Genomic DNA, 22,072 nt, shown 5'->3' with positions numbered 1-22,072 from the left:
GGTATCAAAAGACTCTGGTTCCCATTTCGCATGTTTATTTTTCTTATTCTTTATTCCAAGCACTGATTTTCTCACAATATATCAGTAATAATTATTACTCATCTCAACAATGACTATTTCAGCTTGCAAATATGGTCTTGGAAAAAAGCAGAATGGTGTTCTGATTTAAGGACCCCGCCAGCAACATTAACATTACTGGTTTGCATGAGTAATATGAACATCATCTTTTTTAAAGGACTATATTTCTTCTTTCCTCCTCTGGCAAGGCTATACATTAAAGGAAAAAATATGTCAGAACACCTAAAAGACCTTTTTGGAGATTTATTATGTTATATATGTTAATGGAAAATATCAATTCCATAAAAAGACATTCACATTGATTTGTTATATCCAGCATCTTCAAAGCCAGAATAAGGATTAAAAATATAAAGCAAACAACAAATAATTTAGTTCTTAGAATTTCTACACATACTGTCTTTCATTACTGAAGTCTTCTGTCACTTTCTTTAACCAGAAGCAAAATATCTAGGTTACACATATTTGATATCAATTTTGTACTTCAGATGAAACTGACCCGAAGGCTAACAAAAGGAACACTTTTTGACTGATCAGGGAGAGAAAATGTGTGATTTAACTCTTTGTTCAATGCCAATATTTTTCTTTTTTTACCCTTAGTACAAGAGCCTTGTAACATATAAACACACTTAAACATAGGATGAAGTACCTACTCTGCTGAAGCAATCATATCGCGGCTATTGTTTCTACATCTTCTGTCTCTACTCTTGCCATTCTTTTTGACTCACACTGTTGTCTGCCTTTCTTTAGTTTCTTCATTAGTTCTCTCCTTCCCCTGCTTGTCTTTGGGGACAGAGCCTTGGGGGCAGAGGAGAAATTGGTCAAACTGGGAATACTGTGAACTTGTGCTTGCAGCCTATTGTGCCAGAGCCAGTGAGCTCTTTACAGAGACTTCATTCACTTCCATACCATTTTGTTCACTCAGTTATTGTTCCAGTACCCCATTTTCAAGTCCTGCAAGAATGAATCCTCCACTCGTCCCTTCCTCACTGTCCCACCTCTTCCACTGTGACCAGCCCTAGAAGATAAATGTGAATGCAACAGTCAGTTCTAATGAATACTGATTTAACATACTTTCTTTCCAGAAAAGTATAATTGCACTACATTCTATGTTTTCTGAGAAAGGTGCATGCAAAGCTTTGCAAGATACAACACAGGACAGATTAATAAGGCAGCCCTTAAGTTTTAAAAATTACATATAAAACAACCCATAGAAAACAACGTAAGTTACGTGTTTGAATCCCTCTTTGTTTTCAACATGCAGGAAAACTTCTCCTCTGTTCAGTGCTAAACAACTGTCTTTATTGTCTACAAGTCATCATAGCCTTTTCTTTAGAGATCCACAGTACAGAAGCAAAAGTTGTGGGTGAGACAACAGTGAAGGCACTACACAGCTAGTGCCTTAAGACATTTCATAATGAAGTCAAATTAGAGAAGCAGTTCTTTTGACAACTGTAGACCTGAAATCTTCCAAATAAGACAGCACATTCTCTTATTTTTCCCTCATACGAAAAAAAAAAAGGAAGGCTCTCTTTTAAGGATAAAATCAGTTTCCCTCCTGAGCTTATAGACAACAGATTTTTTTTTTTTTTAATTTACTGGAAGAATCAGTGTATGATTGAAATGGGAGGAACAGGTGGAAAATGTAATACCTTTTCCTATGAATATAAGTGCAATCAGTTGGCTGTCGTACTCACATCAGTCTTTTGCAGTAAAAGGCATAAGCAAAAGGTTTCTTCTGCACATAAAATTCAGGATGAACAGAATTACTTTGTTACACCATAATTTTTCTTCCATATACTCTGTATCTATAAAGGATCTGCAGCAAATATTCACACTGCTTGAAAGACAGGGGTCATTTTTAGTGTAATTTAGAGATACTTGCACTGTTTTCTTTAATCTTTTATAAACAGCCTTTAGATCAAAAAATTTTAGAAAACAAAGACATAGACATAATTAATTTTAAGCATTTTCTGGGAACTCACACTGAGGATGCCTTGCTCCCTACCTTAACTTGGCCCGTTTCTCCCAAACCTCATGGAAATCAACTCTCAAATCAGGCGAAACTTCATTATAGTAAATATACTGATTTTCATATCAGAGTCATTCAAACTTAGTCTTCTCCTCTTTTATAGCAAAATCTTGTACATGGTAAAATTGCATTAAATTTCATAACAAAATCTTTATCTAGGTTTCTGAAAGCTTGCTTAGAGAACAGGAGACAGCTGTCTTTCTGTATGGTTTTGGTTTCTTTACTTTGCCTGTTATTTCATTCTGCCATTGTGTAACTCGCCAAAGGTAAGGAAGGAATCTCTTCTCTATATTCTCAAACATTATTCCCTTTAGCTTTCCTATGCCCACACAATGTGGAGTGCAGCCCATGATAATACCACCAGCTTTCAGCTTTGGGTTGTTTGCTCTTCTTTAAAGTAACACTGACCCACACTGCCGTTTCATGTAGAAATGCCACTCTAATCCTGTTGTTCAAACAACTAGAAACTATTGTTTACGACTGTGGTCTTTCAGAGACTTTTCAATCCACTGAAGAGTGTGTTTTTTCATGCCAATTTGAACTTATTTCTCAGTTAAGAATTCTCATTTAAGGGATAAAATTCAACAGCGATTGCATTTACTCAATTAAACTATCCAATGTTTTATAAAAATTCACAGAAAATAGTATAGACTTCTGTAACCCCCCCCCCATTTTTTCTTGATAAATTAATAATTTCCCGCTCTCCTCCACGTCTCCCAAGAAAAGTTAGCATTTTCTAGCCAGCTAAATGCTTAAAAGGTTCACAATTTCACTTTTATGTATCACTTAACTTCATAAGTCAAATACATCTTAGCCAATGATAAATGACCTGGTTTAGACCTCACAATTTTGTCTTCAAAACAATTCATAATGCACTACGTATTTTGTATAATATCCACTAAAACAAATGGCATGACTTTTCTTTACTTCAATGAGAAATCTTTTAGATTTTTTTCTGGATTCTTCTTAAATTTTTCAGAGGAGCCGAAAACAATATACAAAGCTATTACCATCTGGACACCTTATACATAATCCATCAATGCATGATTTTAGAAGTGTTGTTTCTAAGCAATTACATTGTTTCTTCCAATGGAAAAACACCCAAGATAAAATTATTTTTAAACAACATAAGGGCTGAACTAGAGAATAATTTATTATCAAAGTAAGTCTTTGTAAAGTGTGGAAAGAAAGTTCATTTAACACTGACTTGAATGTAAGGGAATAAAGGTTCAGGCTCACTCTTTTCCATTGACTTTTCTACAAACCTCAGAGGTCACATGGCTTTCTGTACAAACCCATTTCCCCTTAGGGTTATGAGAGTAAATATCTCAAAGATTGTGAGGTACTCGGATACTACATGGAGAATGAAATGTAAGAGGTTTGAGAACGTATTCTTTAGAGGAAGAACACTAAATGCAAATCACCACAATGTGTAGGTCTCGAGTAATGCAATTTTTTCTTAACCCAGAATTATTTGAGCAGGGAATTTCAAAATCAGAGGGGGTATCTGAGAAAGGAATGTAAACTAGTTAAGAAACTATGTTTACTTTGAAAGCCTACCTCTTGTCTTGCAGTTTGGATTCAGTATCTGAGTGCTGACGTTTCCTGGGACTCAAACTTTCATTCTTGTGTAATGTCAACCGGCTAAAACAGCAGTGAAACCTACAGTTAAAAGAGATACTTTCCATACTATTTTTTGTCTTTACTCTGCAACTTGAACATTACTTCTCACTAAAAACTTGCTGCCAATCACATATTTAAGATTACTATTAGGACTGGCTTATTTTTGTACTAGTCAGACATAAAATGTCATGTAGTGTTAATATCCAAACTCCCGATCTTAGATTGCATAATAAAAATGTTCTTATTATACAAATATAAAACTACATATAACTTACATACCAGATAAAATATATAGATTGTTTAAAAACAGCTGCAGTGCCAAAATTTTAGTAGCAGTTTGGAACAGATGTCACCATCTGGATACCTTCACTGGTATCTCTATGAGACCATTTAAGTCTCCTGATTGGCTTCTACACAGAAAGTAATTAGAGTGAAGCACAAGGGATGAGTTCCAACTGTGTTAAATTTAAGGTGTTTTCCTTCATTAAACTGAGAAAAGATGATTAAAAAAAAGGATGAAAAAATGAGCAGACAATTTTAGTTTGATGAACACCTCATTTTCTTCCTCTTCACTAAACAACAAAAATCTGGTGTTTTTTTTCATTTGTCAAGTATCCATAATTTTTCCTTTTTATTTTTTTTCATGCGCTATTAACAATTTTCATTCAATCTTGACTTTTTGTCTCTGCTATATTTTCAGTTGGTGTCATACCTCTTTTCTTTTATTTATTTATTAGCTAATATTTCCTAGGATATAGGTCAGCTTATTTTCCACTTTCTTGATTTAGAACCAGAAAACTCACGATTGTGCTGCTGGGTGATAAGTATTGTAAAGTGGAGACATATTCAGACAATGTAAAATAATGATTAAGCTGACCTTATAAAAAAGGAAATCTAAAAAAAAAATTTAAAAAAAAAACCAACTACAATTTTGAATATGATTGTCTGGAAGAGCCAAAGGTCTCTTCAGTTTTTCAATGTAGCAGAAAAAAGGAATTGCAAGTTTTAAAAGAAACAAATTAAAAGCTTTGGGCACAGACAACAACACTATAACAATGTATTCCATGTAAAAGTTCTGCACTGGGTTTTATAACCTCAGAATACAGTACATAATAATAATAATAATAATAATAATAATGGCCAGTCTTCATGGAAGGATACAGTACATAGGTAAAGATAAAATTGTGTACAGACATATCTAGAAAGACACGCACACATACATACACAAAAATATCTATTTTCTTACATAGGTGTTGTTTGTATATTGTTTTTCTAGTAAGAGTGACCAATACTATTGGTTGTCCTTAAAGTCCATTACAGTAAGGAAGGATCACCAGCTGTCTTGTTTCATATATCTTTCTCAGCAGTATGTTTTCCTATTTACCTTACATTTCTTTAGAACACAAGGTGTGAATTTTCACAGTGTCTTGCTCAAGGGTCCAGTATTTTAAATTATGTAAGATGCATTACCTGACTTGTGCATTCCACAGAAGAGCTCTAACAGCTCTGATGGTCTTTCTGCATTTCTTTACTTATTTATATATTTTCTATTTGGAACTTGGATTAAATTTTCTCAGTTTTTTCTTCACTGGAGTACGAATGGAGGTATAATGCATTTCCAACTTGTTGCCTTTCATTTTTAATTCTTGAAAGCTTTGTACCCAGTTCTATAAAACTGCAGCGTTTTGCAGTTAGCAGTGTTAGACTGAAACTAGAAGACCAGTAATCATGAATTTATAGAACTTTGCTGAAAAGATAGGACCAATACAGTGTTTTTATCCCGGAGGAGACAGAATGCTTGGGAAAAAAAATTGTGAGGGTCCTGTAACCAAATGGTATTTTGTCTTCCACCTTCATTCCAAACTTGCAGGAGTCCCTGTCAGTCACCTATATCATGCTGGCTACACTAATAAAGAAGCAGAAAGTAACAGTATTTTCTGGTATTCACTACAAATCTCTCTCAAACTAGCCAATATGACAAGCATAGTCTTTAAGGTAATAGTTCAGTACACAATGATTTCGGTTTTGAAACATTTTAGCTCTTTCTGTTAAATATCTTATCACAATTTGCTGGCAAATCATACTATGTTTTTAAGCCAGAGTCAAATCTTCTTCACAAATTTTAGCAAAAAATTCACATCTCACTGTCTAACAAACACTGATGGTCAGTGACTACTGAATCAGTTACGAATTCCTGATATCTAGTAATGCTAACAAAACATTTCTTTCCAGTATCGAGATAACTACAAAAGTAGAGATATACATTGATTAAAATTTCGAAGGCTGAAAGATCCGTCCAACAATGTATGTCATATCAATTCAATTAACAAGTGTGGACAACTTCACTATAGATGCTGTATAATGTATACGGGCACATGTACAAGACTAATGGCTTATGAGACTGTAAAAGAAACACATCTGAATAGGTGTTCATCATGTGTGAATGTGGCACATTTGAACACATTGCAGCCTTTTTTTTTTTCTGGCCTTTTGTTGCAGTATCCATAATTTTGAGTGAGAAGGCTGGAGGAACAAAAAAATACACATCCAGTTATGCAGTGTTTCATAATACTCTATTGATGTTCAGGCCTTTGATCATTGATCTGAGCACAATTAACAGTCACAAAATCAAAGTCAGAAGACAGGGATAGAAAAAATAAACAGTTAACAGGACTGATGCCGAAACACTGGTAATAAATAGTCTAGAATGGAATAATAATGAAGTTTGGAAGGTTGTTTTAGAAGAATTATACACCACTGCACCACTTGAGAAATACAACCAAGCTGAAGGTAGCGAAAACACTAATTCACAGCAAACATGAAGATGATAAAGTTGTCACAGTCACTAGCACTACTAATAATCATATGCCAATGATTATCGTGCTTCTCTTGTACAGATTTGATTACAACTAACTGGCAAATAATTATGGAATTAGAATTAAAAGTAGAGGTAGAAATCAAGGCTGAAGATTCTGTCAGTATGAAAGCAAAGTAAGCCTAAATTTTTTAGTTATAAAGATAATAGAAGAGACATTAACTAAAAAAAACATTGTCAACTATTTTTTTTTTTTAATACACAGCCTGCTATTGTATAGGTGTCTTCAGTTCAAACCATTATATTTGAGTTGCAATAATGACAGTCACACTTTTAATTTTTAACACTTCAGAGAAACTACGCATTTTTGTTTGCCCTGTTCATCTTCTGCGATCACAATATAGTATTATTAAGACTTGAACCCAAAGAATTACAAAATTTAATGTTAGGTTGTAATTACTCTGTGTTACATTGATTTTCAACCATCTGGACTTAAAATATCTTGCTCAAGTCAGTTTAGCATTATTTTTTAATGAAAACACATTACACTTTTGAAATAAGAGACTTCTGTCAGTGACATAGTGTTATTTTCAGCTTCTTGAAACACAAACAGTATTACCGATTTATTTCAATCATTTCCCATAATGCTCAAAGTAGTGGAGGTAGATACACTCATTAGTTTTGTGAATACAATCAATAGTAGGAGTACATCTATCCTCCTCTGAAGGAAACAAGGTTTCTCTTGTCTGGAGATGAAGACATTTTCAAATTAGATCAATTTTTTCTTATTGCCTCAATCTGTTTCCCTTCTTCTGCTTTCTAACCTCAGCTACAGCAACTAGTCTCAAAAAAAAAAAAATCATATCTTCCACATTTATTTATACTCATGACAGAAACAACAAAAACAGCCAAAGCAAAACCAAGCAATGTATATTAAACAGCACAGTCAAAATGAACTTCTTACTCTGCCGTGCTATGAAAGACACGTTGGTAAAAAGTGGTACCAGTAGCCCATAAGTTGCGATTTCAATATGTGCTCATTCTTCATTTGATGTGTGCTTTGACAACAAAGAGGTTTTGTCTGGTTGGTAACTGTAAATTGTCCATACCATTTATTATGTAAATTATTTTGTCTGGGTGTTAATTTCACAAACATAATAAAGCCTACTACTATATTTTATAAATCCATATTCTTAAGAATAGTCTTATTTATCTTTTTTACCCATTTCATTTGCTTGTTCTTATTTTTTCCCTTGCAATTCTAGCTACATTAGTTGTATCCCGGTTACCTCCTTTCAGGAGATGAATACGCTCCCAGACTGATAGTCAACCTTTGTAAACAATATAATTATATGTGTAAAAGTTCCAACTATAATTTATTCTTGCAGAATGATCTACAATATGTTTTACAAGACAGCATTTAAAGTCGAGTCAACATGTGAAGGCATTCAGCAACACGCATAGGCAAACATCCACAGAGTCACATCCTAATCTGCATTTAACATTCCACTTCTTATTCAGGGTTAAATAAATTCTGAACTGGGAAGATGATCTTCAAATCTTTTTTTTATCCAGCCCATAGTTGACACACATATATATGAAATAAACATGTACTTCATCAGCGTCTCTAACAAAACATAGCAGGTTCATCTGGTCCACTACTAAACCGGAATGCATTCAGCATATAAGGCAGCCAGGCTGACCTTGCAGTACAGCTACTTATGGGATGAAACTGAATTAAAATACGGATGAGAAGTTCATGGTAGAGAAGGATTGGAGTTCAAGGTAACAAAAATAAACACATGCCATTGGTACCTGGGCAGTTTAGAACAAATACTGTGAGTAAATCCATCCCAAAGGAACTAACAATTACCCTCCTGAACACTTAACCTGGTATGCAAAATATATATTCCCAACTCATTAAACAGCATTCTCAATAAACTGCCAATTTTTTGATGATTTTCGTATTAATTTTTTTAGTATATTTCTGATCTGCTTGATATACTTTTGTATTAAAGAGGAAAGGAGAACCGGTGAGCAAAACTGAAAGGCAGAAGACAGATAACGCTTGGTCTCAGGCAAGACACCACTTACACAATCCAAAGCCCATTGAAGATGTCAACAGAAATAGTCCCATTAATTTCAACAAGTGCTGAATTCAGCTTGTTTGAAAATTATTCAGTTCTTTATTTATGGTAGTAAAAGGGAAGAGTACCAGCTCAAGCCAGAGGGAAATGATACATCATCTTCCTGTCATGAAGGTGGTGAAAAAACAGCAGCTTGCTTCATCACACTTGTCAGGCTGCTACAGAGTGCTGGAAAGCACACAGCAATACACAAAGATCACCCTTCAACACCTGTTACAACACCAGATTATCTAAAGAACTTCATGATTTACTTAAGTGTGAAACAGACTCTTGGGGCCACTTTTAAGGAAAATCCCAAGGCAACTGAAAAACTGTGTTTGTTTCTGTCTGTGATAGCCTTTGCCACTACCACAATATTCTTCCTCCAAAGGAATGAGACGTCTCAGCTAATAATGCACTTCTGAAAGATGATACTCCAATGAGAAGGCTCAGCCACAGAGAAGTATAAATGGAGTGTAGAAATTCTACAGGGGAAATACATGCTTACCAAAGAAAAAAAGCAAAATCATTTACTAAGTGACAACCAAAGTTGGTGAAAGCCATTTCCACAATATTTCATAGTTGCTATTACTGATAACACATATGTAACTGATATACATCTTAATCACTAATGTGTTTCTTTAAAAAAATGCACGTTGTGTACCATCACCACACAGGTTATTTACATTGTTGGATTGTGCCCCTATTTCTTTCACTTAAACAAATGGTTCTTGTGCTTTGATACCTCCTATTCATTGCTACTGACTTCTGTTTTGCAACCTTAAAGCTGATAACAAGTGATTCATTATCTCTGCCAGCAGAAGAGCTCTAGTCACTATGACTTTCTGACTCCTGTGTGAGGGTCTGAGCCAGGATGGCTTTGTCACATTGCCAGAGTTCCCATATAAGGCTAATCTAATATGAAGGACCTCAGATTTTCTATGTGCTACTTGCTTCCTATTCTTTTCCTGCGATTCCATGCATTTAAATAAATCATCCATATTTAGCGACAGAAGTGCACTAATGATCCTGTTCCTTGCCAATATGTAAGCTGAGCCATGCCAATTCATGCCAGTTGAGATACTGCCTCACACTTTAGAAGTTCCCAAACATATTATGCAAAGCTTGCTCATCTTTTATCTATGGAGATCATGTTCAACCCTAACAGTCTCCATGGCTAAATATGAGTTGTTAAGACTGTACAACTACAATATGTACTCATATATGTACTTATATATGTACTTACATGTTTTAATGTGAGTTTACAGAATGTCAGCATAGAATCACAGAATGATTTAGGTTGGAAGGGACCTCAAAGGTCATCAAGTTCCAAATCCCCCACCATGGACAAGGAAAACTAGACCACGTTGCCTAAAACCTCATCCAGCATGGCCTTGAACATTTCCAGGGATGTGGCATACACAGCTTCTCTGAGCCACCTGTTTCAGTGACTCACCACCCTCACAGTAAAGAACTTCCTTATAATATCTAATCTAAACCTGCCCTCTTTCAATTTAAGGCCAATCCCCCTAGTCCTATTAACTTCCAAACTTGCTCTTTGATGACTAAAAACTTTGAACAATGAAACAAAAATTAATTGCAGACTACAGTTCCTTATTTCTGTTTTGTAAAGCAAACCAAAACATGATTGGTATCACAGAAATTTACAACATTTCAAATAACGATACCAGGATTTTGGAGGAAAAAATAGATGGCCATAGAGCCCTCTGAAGTTAAGTACTAAATTAAATTGTGTACTACATTGATCTTAATTTTGTTTCTAAAAAAAGAAAGATGAGAAACCATTAGGAATATTAGCAATCTCTTTTTATTTCCTGATGCTGAAAAGATGCTATTTTTAGAGAGTTTCTGAATGAACGAAATAACAAAGTTATGAAGTGAAGGGGGTTTTATTATGGTTTGATTTTACTTCTTAGCTAAAGGAAATGAGTGTGTTTAAATGCACTGCAATGGTCCTGGAGTATAACTAAAAGTCAGAAATACCCAGGTAAAATTAATTCATAATTTTAATTATAATTATTCAAAATTTATTAAAAAAACCCTACAAAACTGTTCATAGTCTTCTCCACTTCAGTTTACAGGACATAAGGACAGTTTTTCTTCTAAAGATGGAATATGTAACATTACAGTCAATTTACACTTTGTTTTACATATATTTGTGTAGACTGATACATATTTATACTTTCTGTAAGTATGTAGGATGTTTTTTAGAATAAACTGTAATCTTAGTATTATACTACTGTAATGAAAAAGGCAACAGAAAGTCAATATGAAAATAATAAATAGATCAAATTGAGTTTTAATTTTAATTATGTATTTTAAGCATCCACTTTGGCACATTTCATAAATATTCAAGAGACTTGCCAGATTATAAGACATGACTTCTGAATAATAAAGTATTAAAAACACATTAATGAATAAACAGTTCACTATACTGCAGCTTCATCCACTGTTATTATATTGAAACCATAATTTAAAAAAAAAGTGGCAATATTTCAGCACAATAAATAAGTTTACTTAAGGCCTTGCTTGATCTCACAGTTAAAAAATTAAATAACAAGATACATTCTGTGGCTAACTTGATTTATCCAAGTGTACTATTTCTGAAACAGAGACCGCTGATAAGCAAACATCTCTTTCAGCAGTCTCAGTTTCCAGCAAAATTCTTTGTTTCTGTTAGGCAAGTCTGTTGCAAGCATTGGCTTCAATGAGAAACTAAAGTCTCTCATTACTCTCCTTATAGAGATTCACATTTTCTAGGTAATAAAAACTAAAAATTACATTGTCATTGGAATTGTAAATGTCTTTCTACTGTGAGAAAAAACAGAAGAAGCCCATGCAGTCTTGTCATACATTGATAATTCCCCCAAAACCCAATTAGAACCAAATTAAGCTAGAAAACTTACATCAGCAAGACTGTTCATATATATGCAAACCACTAGTGGTCGTTTCTGCTTACTCTCTTAACTGTCAGGTATCCTCTGTATTTCGTGAATTATGCAAATCTCCAAAAAATTAACGGTTGAACCGCTAATAAGAGACAGGACAGACTTTGCTGGTTTTGTCCTGAAGTTAGGGCACTTGTGCAACTGTTCATCCCTATCATAGCAAGAGCAGATCTTACTAAAAAGTCTAAGTGCAAAACTGGAACCTGCCACCAAATAACCAACATTACCTTCCCCTAAGCTCTCTTCTTCCCCACGTTAAGCAAGCCTCTTCAATAGCCCCACAATGCTTGTGGCAACAAAGCCATACAGCAACTCAGAAGATTACTATTTTGATCATGCCTACATTACTAAGTAGTGTAGTGCAACAGAGGGAGGGGTATCGGAGAAACAATTGGTGCTGAGGATTTAAAATCAATGCTGCATAGATATGGGGGTGGGAGGATGAAGAAAAGTGAGAAGGGTACTTCAGACTAGCTCCAGATTGGCCGGAAGAAAAGAATTCCATGAAGAAGTTGAAAGTCACCAAGCTCATTCCAGAAATGCCTCTTTTGCTTTAGATTCATGCAAAAAGCAAGCACTGTTCAAGCACTCTCAAATGGTTCTGTGATAAAAACTAGTAAGTGGGGACATCTAGGAAATCAACTTCAGCAGGACACTCCTTGGTGAAGTTGAATTACTCATCTGGATCCACCCCTAGCAACAGTTTGCCAAACTCTGAACCACTCAGCAACTCTAGGCCAGATGCCAGTCTGAGAGACAATAAACCTCTCCAGAGGTTTCTTCCGACATCTGGAAGAGCTTCACTGCTGTCCCAAAAGCTGAGTAAACACATGAACTCTGCCTTAAGCCCAACCTAATGAGTCCACTAGAGAAATGCAGCAGTTCAGGATGGAGCTATACTAAAAGCTACAATGCTTATGGAGTGAATTTTCTCTCTGACTGACTGAATTTGGGTACACAACTGTCTGTATTCATTCATGTTGAGGTACCCTAACAGATGCATGTAGGGAAAGATCCAAAAATCAAAAGATAGTATACATATACATAAACTGACAGACTCCCTTCATGGTAACACAGAGACCTCTATGATATAGCTCTTTTGTTTGAAATTATCATTTCATAGCACTACTCAAACGGATACCATACCACCCCGGAGATGAATAAAAAAGGAAGAGCTATGGATAAGGTTTTAAAATAAAATATGAAATATGAAAATTCTACATGCTAACAGCATTTCCCAGGCAATCAGTTAACTATTTTTCAATCTGCTTCAAAGTTTTTAAGCATTGGATACTCTCAATTTCCACAAAATAAAAGAGAGATGTCTCTCAGTCTTCTTCTACTAATTTTAACTAGCTTACTCATAATTTCACGCACTGAGGATTCCCAAAAAGAGGGTACGGTGCACAGATTTGGTAACAGTAGGAGATCAAAAACTATAAAGTCTTTCTTGGCATCTTGAGATCTAAAAAGTCTTTCTAAAAAACTGTTTGAGAACAGATTTGTCCACATGAGATTTCTTTAGACTGGAACATTTTGTCAGACACATGGATCTTACTTAGTACATGAGACAACAATATTGGCTTCAATGATTGCGCAGATTTACTTATGTTTATTCTGGATTTGTAGCTTCAATGACTGTAATGCCAACAATACAAGTGTAGTTTGTGTGTTGCTTCTGAAAAAAACTCTCAGATTTATTCATCTTTTTTAATGTTATTTGACTAAGGAGCAGATTGAATACACAGAAATAATTATGATGTAACATCAATGAAAATCAATCTCCAGGAAAAAAACACCAGTTACTTTTTAAAATAGGAAAGCAACTTTAAAAAAGCTCTCAGAAACCCATGTTGCAACTTGAATTTTATCCATCGTGTCCTGATCTTCCCAGATGTAAAAAAAAAAAGTTCATCTCTCTGCTCCACTGATTCATTGTGTATAAAAATGACTGAGACATAAGATGGCTTCAATCCTTATTGCAACCAGAAAAGGCCACATAATGGAATCTTTGCTTAGTCATAAATTGAATGGAGGTAATGAAGTTAATGAATGAGTCATCCTGAACTCCTCATATAATCTGAGGAAAAAGAAGTATACCTCCCCTGGTGAGCTGGAGTGCAAACAAGGTAAATCAGTCTTAAGGCACCTAGCTCTGTGAATCAGCTGTGGAATATTCTCAGGGAATCTTTCACGCTCATTTTGGTGTTCAGGCTAAGAGAAAATTTTTCTGCAATCTCCTGACAGACATCTAGATGTTAGCCAAACAAACCCTCTCTATCTCCTTCCACAAGCAGTCAACACCACCAAAATAACACCATAGCCCTTAGAAGAATGCCATTTATAGTGTTTCTTATTCTTTCATTTTTTAACATCCAAGTTACATTAGATTACATAATGACTTGCTTTCACAGGCAAGAGTCAAGAAAATTCTGAAATTTTGGCTGACCTAAACGATGCAACTGTTGACCATGAAAGAAATTTTTAAGTCTAAATATATTTTTAGTATTCTGTCTATCCTTGCCTTAAGTCCATATTTAACTAAAATGAACAATTTGTTGCTGCATAGTATGTCATAGTATCTATCCTCTATGTAGAAGCCACCTGTACCTGGAGATGGAAATTGCATTTATAACAAAAATAATAACTACGCAATGCAAGACAAAGCATCACCAATGACCACTATATAAGATTTTTTTCTCATGTTTCATCAAAAACTCCTCAACTGTTTATCTTCAAAATTAAAAAATTAATTCCATGTAATGGAGGTGGTCTGACAGTGTCAGTGAGTTGACTGCTTACTTCAAGCCAGAGATATCCACTTGGCTTTGTTCTCCTAAGTTTTTTTCCCAGTTTCAGATGCAATAAACGCCCTGTATTATGATGATTTCTTTTGAAGTTAATCAGTATCATGTACTGCAGAATGCTACATGTCAATTTTGTAATGCAGAAAAGATAAAAAAATATGAAGCAAAGACTTCACAAACTTACAGTGCTTACTGCTTGGGGAATACTCAAAAATCACTTCAGAAAGCAGACAATTAAATAAACATGATTACAGTTTGTAAGAATGTAAAGCCTTACTCTATTTTCCAAAAGGATTGTGAAACTAAAAGAATCACATCTGATGTAGTCCCTGCATTAAAAATAAGTTACTTCAAGAGGAAAACTTACAGCTATTATACTCATCAAGATAAAGACAAGAGTTGCCCACAAAGTGAACACAGGAAACCTCATTTAAGAAGTCAACTACTGTTGCAAAGTTTTACATGAAAACTGAGCAGTCTACCCATACTGCATATTCTTGACATGTAAAGTTCATAACACCTGACATTTTTAAATCATTATAAAGGTATAGATTTATACATTCTACAATATGAGTTCTGGAGAGGTTGTAACTTAAGACTGGAAATATTTAGGACATTTATATATATATAAAGGAGCAAACGACTTTATACAATGTTCTGCTGCCAATTGATATTTTGGAGTCTGTTAAATTTCAGCAAGAGTATATTTTAATAATACATGTTTAATATACTAAAGATATACCCTCAATTCTCTTTGTGCAAGTCATTACCTAGTGAGCATTATGCCTCAGATCAAGCCTTCATTCAAATAAATGGGAACTTCAGGAAAGGATCCATTTGCACATCCAATTATGTACTCTGTGTCTGATTTTAAGCATGTGACTTAATGGAACTGACCTGCTCAAGGACAGACACCAGCTAAAATACCATTCTTGACCAGAGACAACAGCCATAAGAGTGAAAGTGTCACCCTTACTGGCAGAACCTGCTCCCCATAGTACAGACAAGTAGTAGCATGCTGCAAGTTATTATTCATCATCAATTTATGAACAATGTATCATGAATTGTTCTCATATTTTTTTATTGATTGCAACAGATGTCACACCACCTAATAGTGTGTTAGTCAAATGCATAAATATATACACTTTCTTTCTCACTGCCTGTAGAACATAAAATCTTTATTCATCAGTATTTACAGGAATATCATGGGTAATGCTACAAACTGTTACTAGCTGCTAAAAGAGAAATCAGGGTCATGAGCAAATGTGTAAATGGTCATTAGCACAAGTAGCAGAGAAACCAAGGCAAACAGAAGAAGCACAAATTATGAATAAGCCACAACAGATCAATAAAGGACCAAAAAAGGACTCTTTGCTGATGGTTAGGAAAGGAGTTTAAGGGGTGAGGAGACTGCTTTAAGAATAAAAAGTGGAAATAGTATTTATCACAACCATACAAAACACAAATAAAAATGCATATTTTGGAGTATCTTTCCTCAGTAAAGTAAACAATTCATGCTCTAGTAAGAACTTTTTGACAAGTCCAGTGCATCTCCATTCCACAGAAACAAACAGCTAGTCTAAGCTATTTATAAATCCTGTTAGGATGACTCAAGAACAGAAGGACTTTGCTTTGAAAAGACTAATGCAATTTGAGTAGGATTTAGACCCCAATGGTTGAACTTATGTAGCCAATATTTCATACTCAAACTTTCTTCTTCTGTACAGGATATGATGTCCTCACACTTCTTACTTTTGAAAATCACCTGTATCTCAAGGGAGTGATCATGAAACTAGGGATAAACCCACAATCATTTATTTAAAGGAATAAACCTCACAGCAACTTGTTCCTTGCATGAATGCTTTTACTTGTGTCTCTAATCTAAAGTCTTTAATGCACACTGTGCCCTACATCTGGGCCCCAGCAGGTTCAGAGGTACAACTGGTATTTGACCTGAATAAATGTTACAGAAGTCTAATCCCAAAAGAACACAAAAATTAACTAAACAAAATCACACAAAAACTAAAAAGATTACTAGAGTAAATAAATTACTAGAGTAATTTAAACCTACACTTAAACAAAACATTGTGAAATTCTCTTTTTTTTTTTCTGTAGTTTTGTTGCTGATTAAAGTGAGGGCAGATTTTTTTCCTATTATGTTCCCCCTCATACATTTTTCCATTTTCAAGGGTTTTTTAAATATATTCCATTTATCTCACATTAAAATATAATATAATATAACTTCTGAGCTGTTATTTCTGAGTTAAGACTTTGCATGCATAGAGTAAATAAGATTCCACTTGGACAGAATTACTGAGTGCCTTAAAATTTGTCAAGCATTCTACAGAAACAGCCAATAAATACTCCTACAATATTACAGAGACAAATGCAAAACAATGATTTTGTCTTTTGCAAAGTTTACAGAAAGTAATAAAAGGAAAGAGTGAGAAAATGATAAATTAATAATAAACCTAACAGAAATATTACATTCTTTTTAAATTATTATATTTCTAATAAAATTAAATCTGAAGTTTCAATGGTAAACTGTATGCAGTGTTGGTGGTATGTAAACAGCTAAACATTGAAAAGCATCTAACACACTGCTACAACTTCAATAGTTCTTAGTTTATATTTATATAGTGCCCTGGTTGCAGAGAGGAGGGTGAAGCTTATACCCAAGTGGGTGTGGCCAGTTTGCTATTTTATACTGAGGGGGTGTGGTTTCGTGGGGAAGAAAAAAGGAATGTACTCCCTGGAAATGCACCACTTTTTCTCCCTCTCTTCATTAGGGACTTGCTGGCATCAGCTCTGCGGACGCCATCCACTGACAATGATGCCCATCTCCTTCCCATTCTTCCGAGGTGTGGCTCTGAGATGTGGTCCTGAAAAACAGTGAACATGGCTCCAGGACGTAGTTCTGAAAGGAAGGCAGCAGTGCCTGTGTGAGAGACATCCGTGCGGAAACAAGCCCCAGTGGAGCGGAGCAGTCAAAAGTGGCGTTATGGCGCAATACAGACAAGCTAGCTTTTGGGGTTTTGTTCATCATTGGTTTTCTGCTGTCTCACGCTCAGGGACAGGAGAGCTGGCTGTGGGGAGCACCTGCCTGTCAGTGTAGAGTCATGACGGCCGATAAAGATACAAGGAGATAAAGATACAAGGAGTCAGTTATGTGCAGAAAAGATGTCTGAATTGTCTTTATTTTCTCATCTGCTTTTTTATAACCCTTGCTAGCAGCAAGCAGTATCCTTATTTTAGGTAAGCAAGCAACAGCGTTTTCATTGGCTAGGTTCTATGGGCGATACATTTGGCAAAGCTCAAGGCCTTATTGCAGTTCCCACATCCTAGGCCTACCAACTTTACAGTCTGCCTTTGTTTTCTCCATTAGGGCTGCGTACTGACTTCCTTATCATCAAGGATGCACCTGAAAGTTTGCCCAGTCAATATCTTCATCTTGGGAGCTAATAGACCTGCTATTAACCCCTTCACCTGCCATCTTGTCTTTGCCTGGGTAAGCCAGTGGAGTTCTGTGCAGGAACAGCTGCCATCTTGTCTTTGTCCCACTGGTCATGTGGAACTAAGTCAAGGTGGCAAACACCTCTTTGTATGTAAAACACCTTCTCTTTTGTATACTTTTATTATTAATATTGCTGATGATACTGTGCACTTCTTATTCCATTGCTGTTTGCTTTCAATAAATTGTTATCTTAAACCCATGGTCTCTGCCTTTGCCCCTCTCTTGACAGAGGGAGGTAGAGGGGAGGGGAGTGGCTTATTTGGAGTTTAATTTCTTGTTGGTGTTAAACCACCACATATAGCTGCCCAAAATATGTGAAATCTTATTGGAATAATTAATCTCTCTAAAATTATTAAACATTAGTGTAAGAGAGATACACAATCTATCATGGTAATAATAATAAATAATTAATTAAATAATCCATAATTAATATATAAATAATAATTAATAATAAAAGTATTGCCACTGACAGTATTATTCACTTCTGTCAATTATTATTTCTCCCTTATTTCATCTGCATCTTATCTCATTCACATTCATTAGTGTTACAACCATACTTCTGTTGTTAAGTGAGCTTTAGCGAGCTTGAATATCCTCATGAGGCTACACACCTGGTTGTGTCCTGATATGGTCAGATTTAGAATTTGTCTGAGATATCGGAACAATTGACAACCAAGACTAATTTCAGTAAAGAGGAGAAGAAATTTTATATATATAAATATATGTATATATATAATGTAAAGTACACAATGGAATAATATAAACATAAGTTTATTAATGTCTTCATACTTTTAATCTGATTTGTATGATCAATATTAGTCATGTTTAATCTTCTCAAATATATTTCTGCTATCCTCTGTGCAGTCAACTGTCATCCTTCAAGCTGAAGAGAATTACCAAGAAAAAACCCAGAGATCAACACCGCTTCTGAAAAATCATTTACTGTTTTTTTCTTGAGTGATTGCAATACAAGAAAGCTTTAACAACTATATAAAGAGAGATGCCTCATTCCTACTATTCTCTAGCTCATTTTTACAGAACTCATTACATTCCCGGGAAGTAAATGAGAGACACAAAGTCGTTCTCAGTTTTGAAGGAGTATCATTAAACATAGTTCTCAGCATGCACAGGTTAATTTCATATTTGCTGCATGCAAATTTTAGGCAAAAATTAATTAAATGAACAGACTTAAATGAACAGATCTAAATGCACCAATTTTGATCAATCGTTCATGGAAAATGTACATCTTTTTCCACACAGAAAAGGCTGATTAAAAGGTTAAACAACAGACTCTCTTCTGCAGTGCTGCAAAACCACAAAACCCAATTTTTTGTTTTCTAAACAGTTAATGAACCTTGTGGTTTAAAAACGCTTCTAAAATCGGACATATGACATTTTTTAAATGTCATATCCTAAAAGCACAGGAGCAGGCAATTCCAAATATTTTGGAAGTCAAGTAGGCAAGGCAGAAGGACATCTTGGCTAAGAAGGGATCTCCTTCTGGAGCTGAGGTAAAAAAGGAAGGTGTATGCCCAGTTGTAGCAGAATCGGATGACAGGGGAGGAACGCGGAGATGCTGCTCAACACCATAGGGGCAAATTCATGTGGCCAAAGCTCAGTTAGAGTTGAAGCTGACCAGGAATGTAGAGGACAATGGAAATGACCTTCTAAAATACATTCATAGCAAAAGGCAGATAAGAAAAAAACTTGTCCTCTTACATAATGGAGATGATTGCCTCATAAGCGGAGACATAGACAAGGCAGAGATGTTTAATCTTTTCTTTGCCTGCAGAGAAAGTTCCAGAACCCTGAGCTTTAGGACCAGGACTCTGAGAATGATAAACTCCCAGATAACCCTGAATTTGTGCAGAATTTCCTGGTCCAGCTGAATCCCTGTGAGTCTATGAGGCCTGATAGGATTCATCCAAGAATACTCAAATAGCTGTCTGATGTCATCACAAGGCCTCTCTCAATGACTTTTGAACAGTCTTGGGAATCTGGAGAGGTCTCAGCTGACTGGAATCTGGTGAACGTTGTCCTAATTTTCAAGAATGGCAAGAGGGATGACCCTGGAAACTACAGGCCTGTCAGTTTTACTTCAGTGCCTGGTAAAATTATGGATAAGATTATCCTAGGATTTATTGAAAAACACACAAAAGACAGTGCAGTCATTGATCCCAGCCAGCACAGGTTCATGAGGGGAAAATTCCTGATCAATAAATTTAATTTCATTTTACGATAAAATTACCCACCTAGTTGATCAAGGGAAGTTAATTGATGCAATCCTTTTGGATTTCAGTAAAACTTTCAATGCTATCTCTCACAGTGTCCTTCTGGAGAAACTGCCCAGCAGACAAGCAGAAAAATATGGCTGGCCACCAGTCACTAGTGGGGTTCTGCAAGGCTCTGTTTTATGCCCAGTTCTCTTCAACATCTTCATAAGCAACTTAGATGCAGGACTAGAAGTTATATTAAGCAAGTTTGCTAACAATACTAAATTGGGAGGAGCTATTGATTCTGTAGAGGGCAGAGATACCATGCAGAGAGACCTAGACAAATCAGAGGGCTGGGCAATTAACAACCCTGTGAAGATTAATGATGGCGAGTGCCAGATTCTGCACCTGGGACAGGGCAATCCTGGATGTACATACAGACTGAGGAAGGAGAGGCTGGAAAGCAGTGCTGCGGAAATGGCCCTGGGAGTTCTGATCAATGACAAGCTTAATATGAGTCAGCGGTGCCCTGGCAGCCAGAAGAGACCTTACATCAATCTGCAGCTGCCTCATGTGGGGGAGTGGAGGGACAGATACTGATTCAAGGGAATGGCCTGAAGTTTTGCCAAGGTATGTTTAGGTTAGATGTTAGGAAAATATGCTTCACCCAGAGGGAAGTTGGGCACTGGAGCAGGCACCCCAGGAAAGTGGTTGTGGCACCAAACCTGTCAGAGCTCAAAAAGCATTTGGATAATGATCTCAATCATGTGGTGTCATTTTTGGAGTTGTCCTGTGCAGAGCCAGGAGTTGGACTTGACGATCCTTGTGGTCCCTTCCAAATCAGGATATTATATTTTATGAAAAATAAAAGCCTAATCTTGAAAATATTTCCATGCAAGAATTATTTATTGAGATAGACTGTTCTGTTGAAATTAACTGGGCACATCTGTAAAGTTATCCCTGTGCATAACTGCTTATTAAATCATATATGCTGCAAGATTAAGCAGGTATCTGCATACTATCTGAAATTTTCCCAGATAATATTATTTCCAGCTGAGGTCACTGAATTTCTAGTTCATTCACTGATGCTTTTAAAAGCTGTCACACTGATGCCTGCAACAGATTCCCAATCATAAAAGGACAAGAGGCTGTCATTCACATGGCAAGATAGCAGCCCTCTATCAGACAGAGCACTATACACACATACATATAACATCCATCATCATCATCATAAGATTGAAAGCACAAGAATCAGCATTAGCAAAAGCAACAATATTAGAGAGACCTATTACTTAAAAAGGATGATTTCAGGCAGGTAGATTAATGAACACTGACAGTGGTTATCGGTAAAGCCAAATGGCACAGCCAGCAGAAAGTACACACACACACCACTTACTTCATAAATGACAGTAGCGTATCTGGAAGGGCCACTGCTTTAGTATAAAGTGGAATGCATTACTATATTCCTGCTCCACTCTTTTGTTAGTTTTGTTAGTCCATTAACCAAACAGGATAAAAACCAACACATGGGGGTCAGCACACCTCCAAAAATCACCCTCCTTTTCACAGGGCATACACCAGCTCTTTTTTTTTACCAGTTTGTTTCTGTGTAAAAATTTACCTTCAAGGTAATAACAGAAGTATCTCAGGCTGAATTTTAATTTAGACATATCAAATGTAGAAATAAAAAATGATACACTGAAAGAGAAATTTGAAATGCATTCCAAATCTCATTGAATGCAGCAGGTTTGAGTAATATGTTCCCTTAGGCTCTTAAAATCCTAACCTGCAGCTTTGGGTCACATTGTGAGCATAGAATAAACTTATATAATTGCTGTAACTTGAAGAGAAGGGGATTTTTTTTTTACTTTCCATATGCAGTGCTGTTAACCTTGAAG

At 35.7% G+C, this 22,072-nt stretch overlaps 1 long non-coding RNA gene across 1 annotated transcript in view; it reads right to left on the bottom strand.

Moving 5' to 3' along the window:
* LOC108494614 overlaps positions 1 to 22,072 on the bottom strand; it is a 67,383-nt gene that overhangs the window by 6,924 nt on the left and 38,387 nt on the right. The window contains exons 3-5 of the long non-coding RNA XR_001873910.1: positions 3,668 to 3,751; positions 985 to 1,093; positions 729 to 873 (exon numbers count right to left, since the gene is read on the bottom strand). This is a non-coding gene — a long non-coding RNA (uncharacterized LOC108494614). The remainder of the gene's footprint in view (positions 1 to 728; positions 874 to 984; positions 1,094 to 3,667; positions 3,752 to 22,072) is intronic.

The sequence above is a fragment of the Lepidothrix coronata genome, unplaced genomic scaffold (genome assembly GCF_001604755.1).
Source record: "Lepidothrix coronata isolate B3197 unplaced genomic scaffold, Lepidothrix_coronata-1.0 Scaffold26, whole genome shotgun sequence".
Classification (NCBI taxonomy): Eukaryota; Metazoa; Chordata; class Aves; order Passeriformes; family Pipridae; genus Lepidothrix; species Lepidothrix coronata.
Note: the sequence above shows the minus strand (reverse complement) of the source record. Positions and strands in the feature narration are given on the sequence as shown.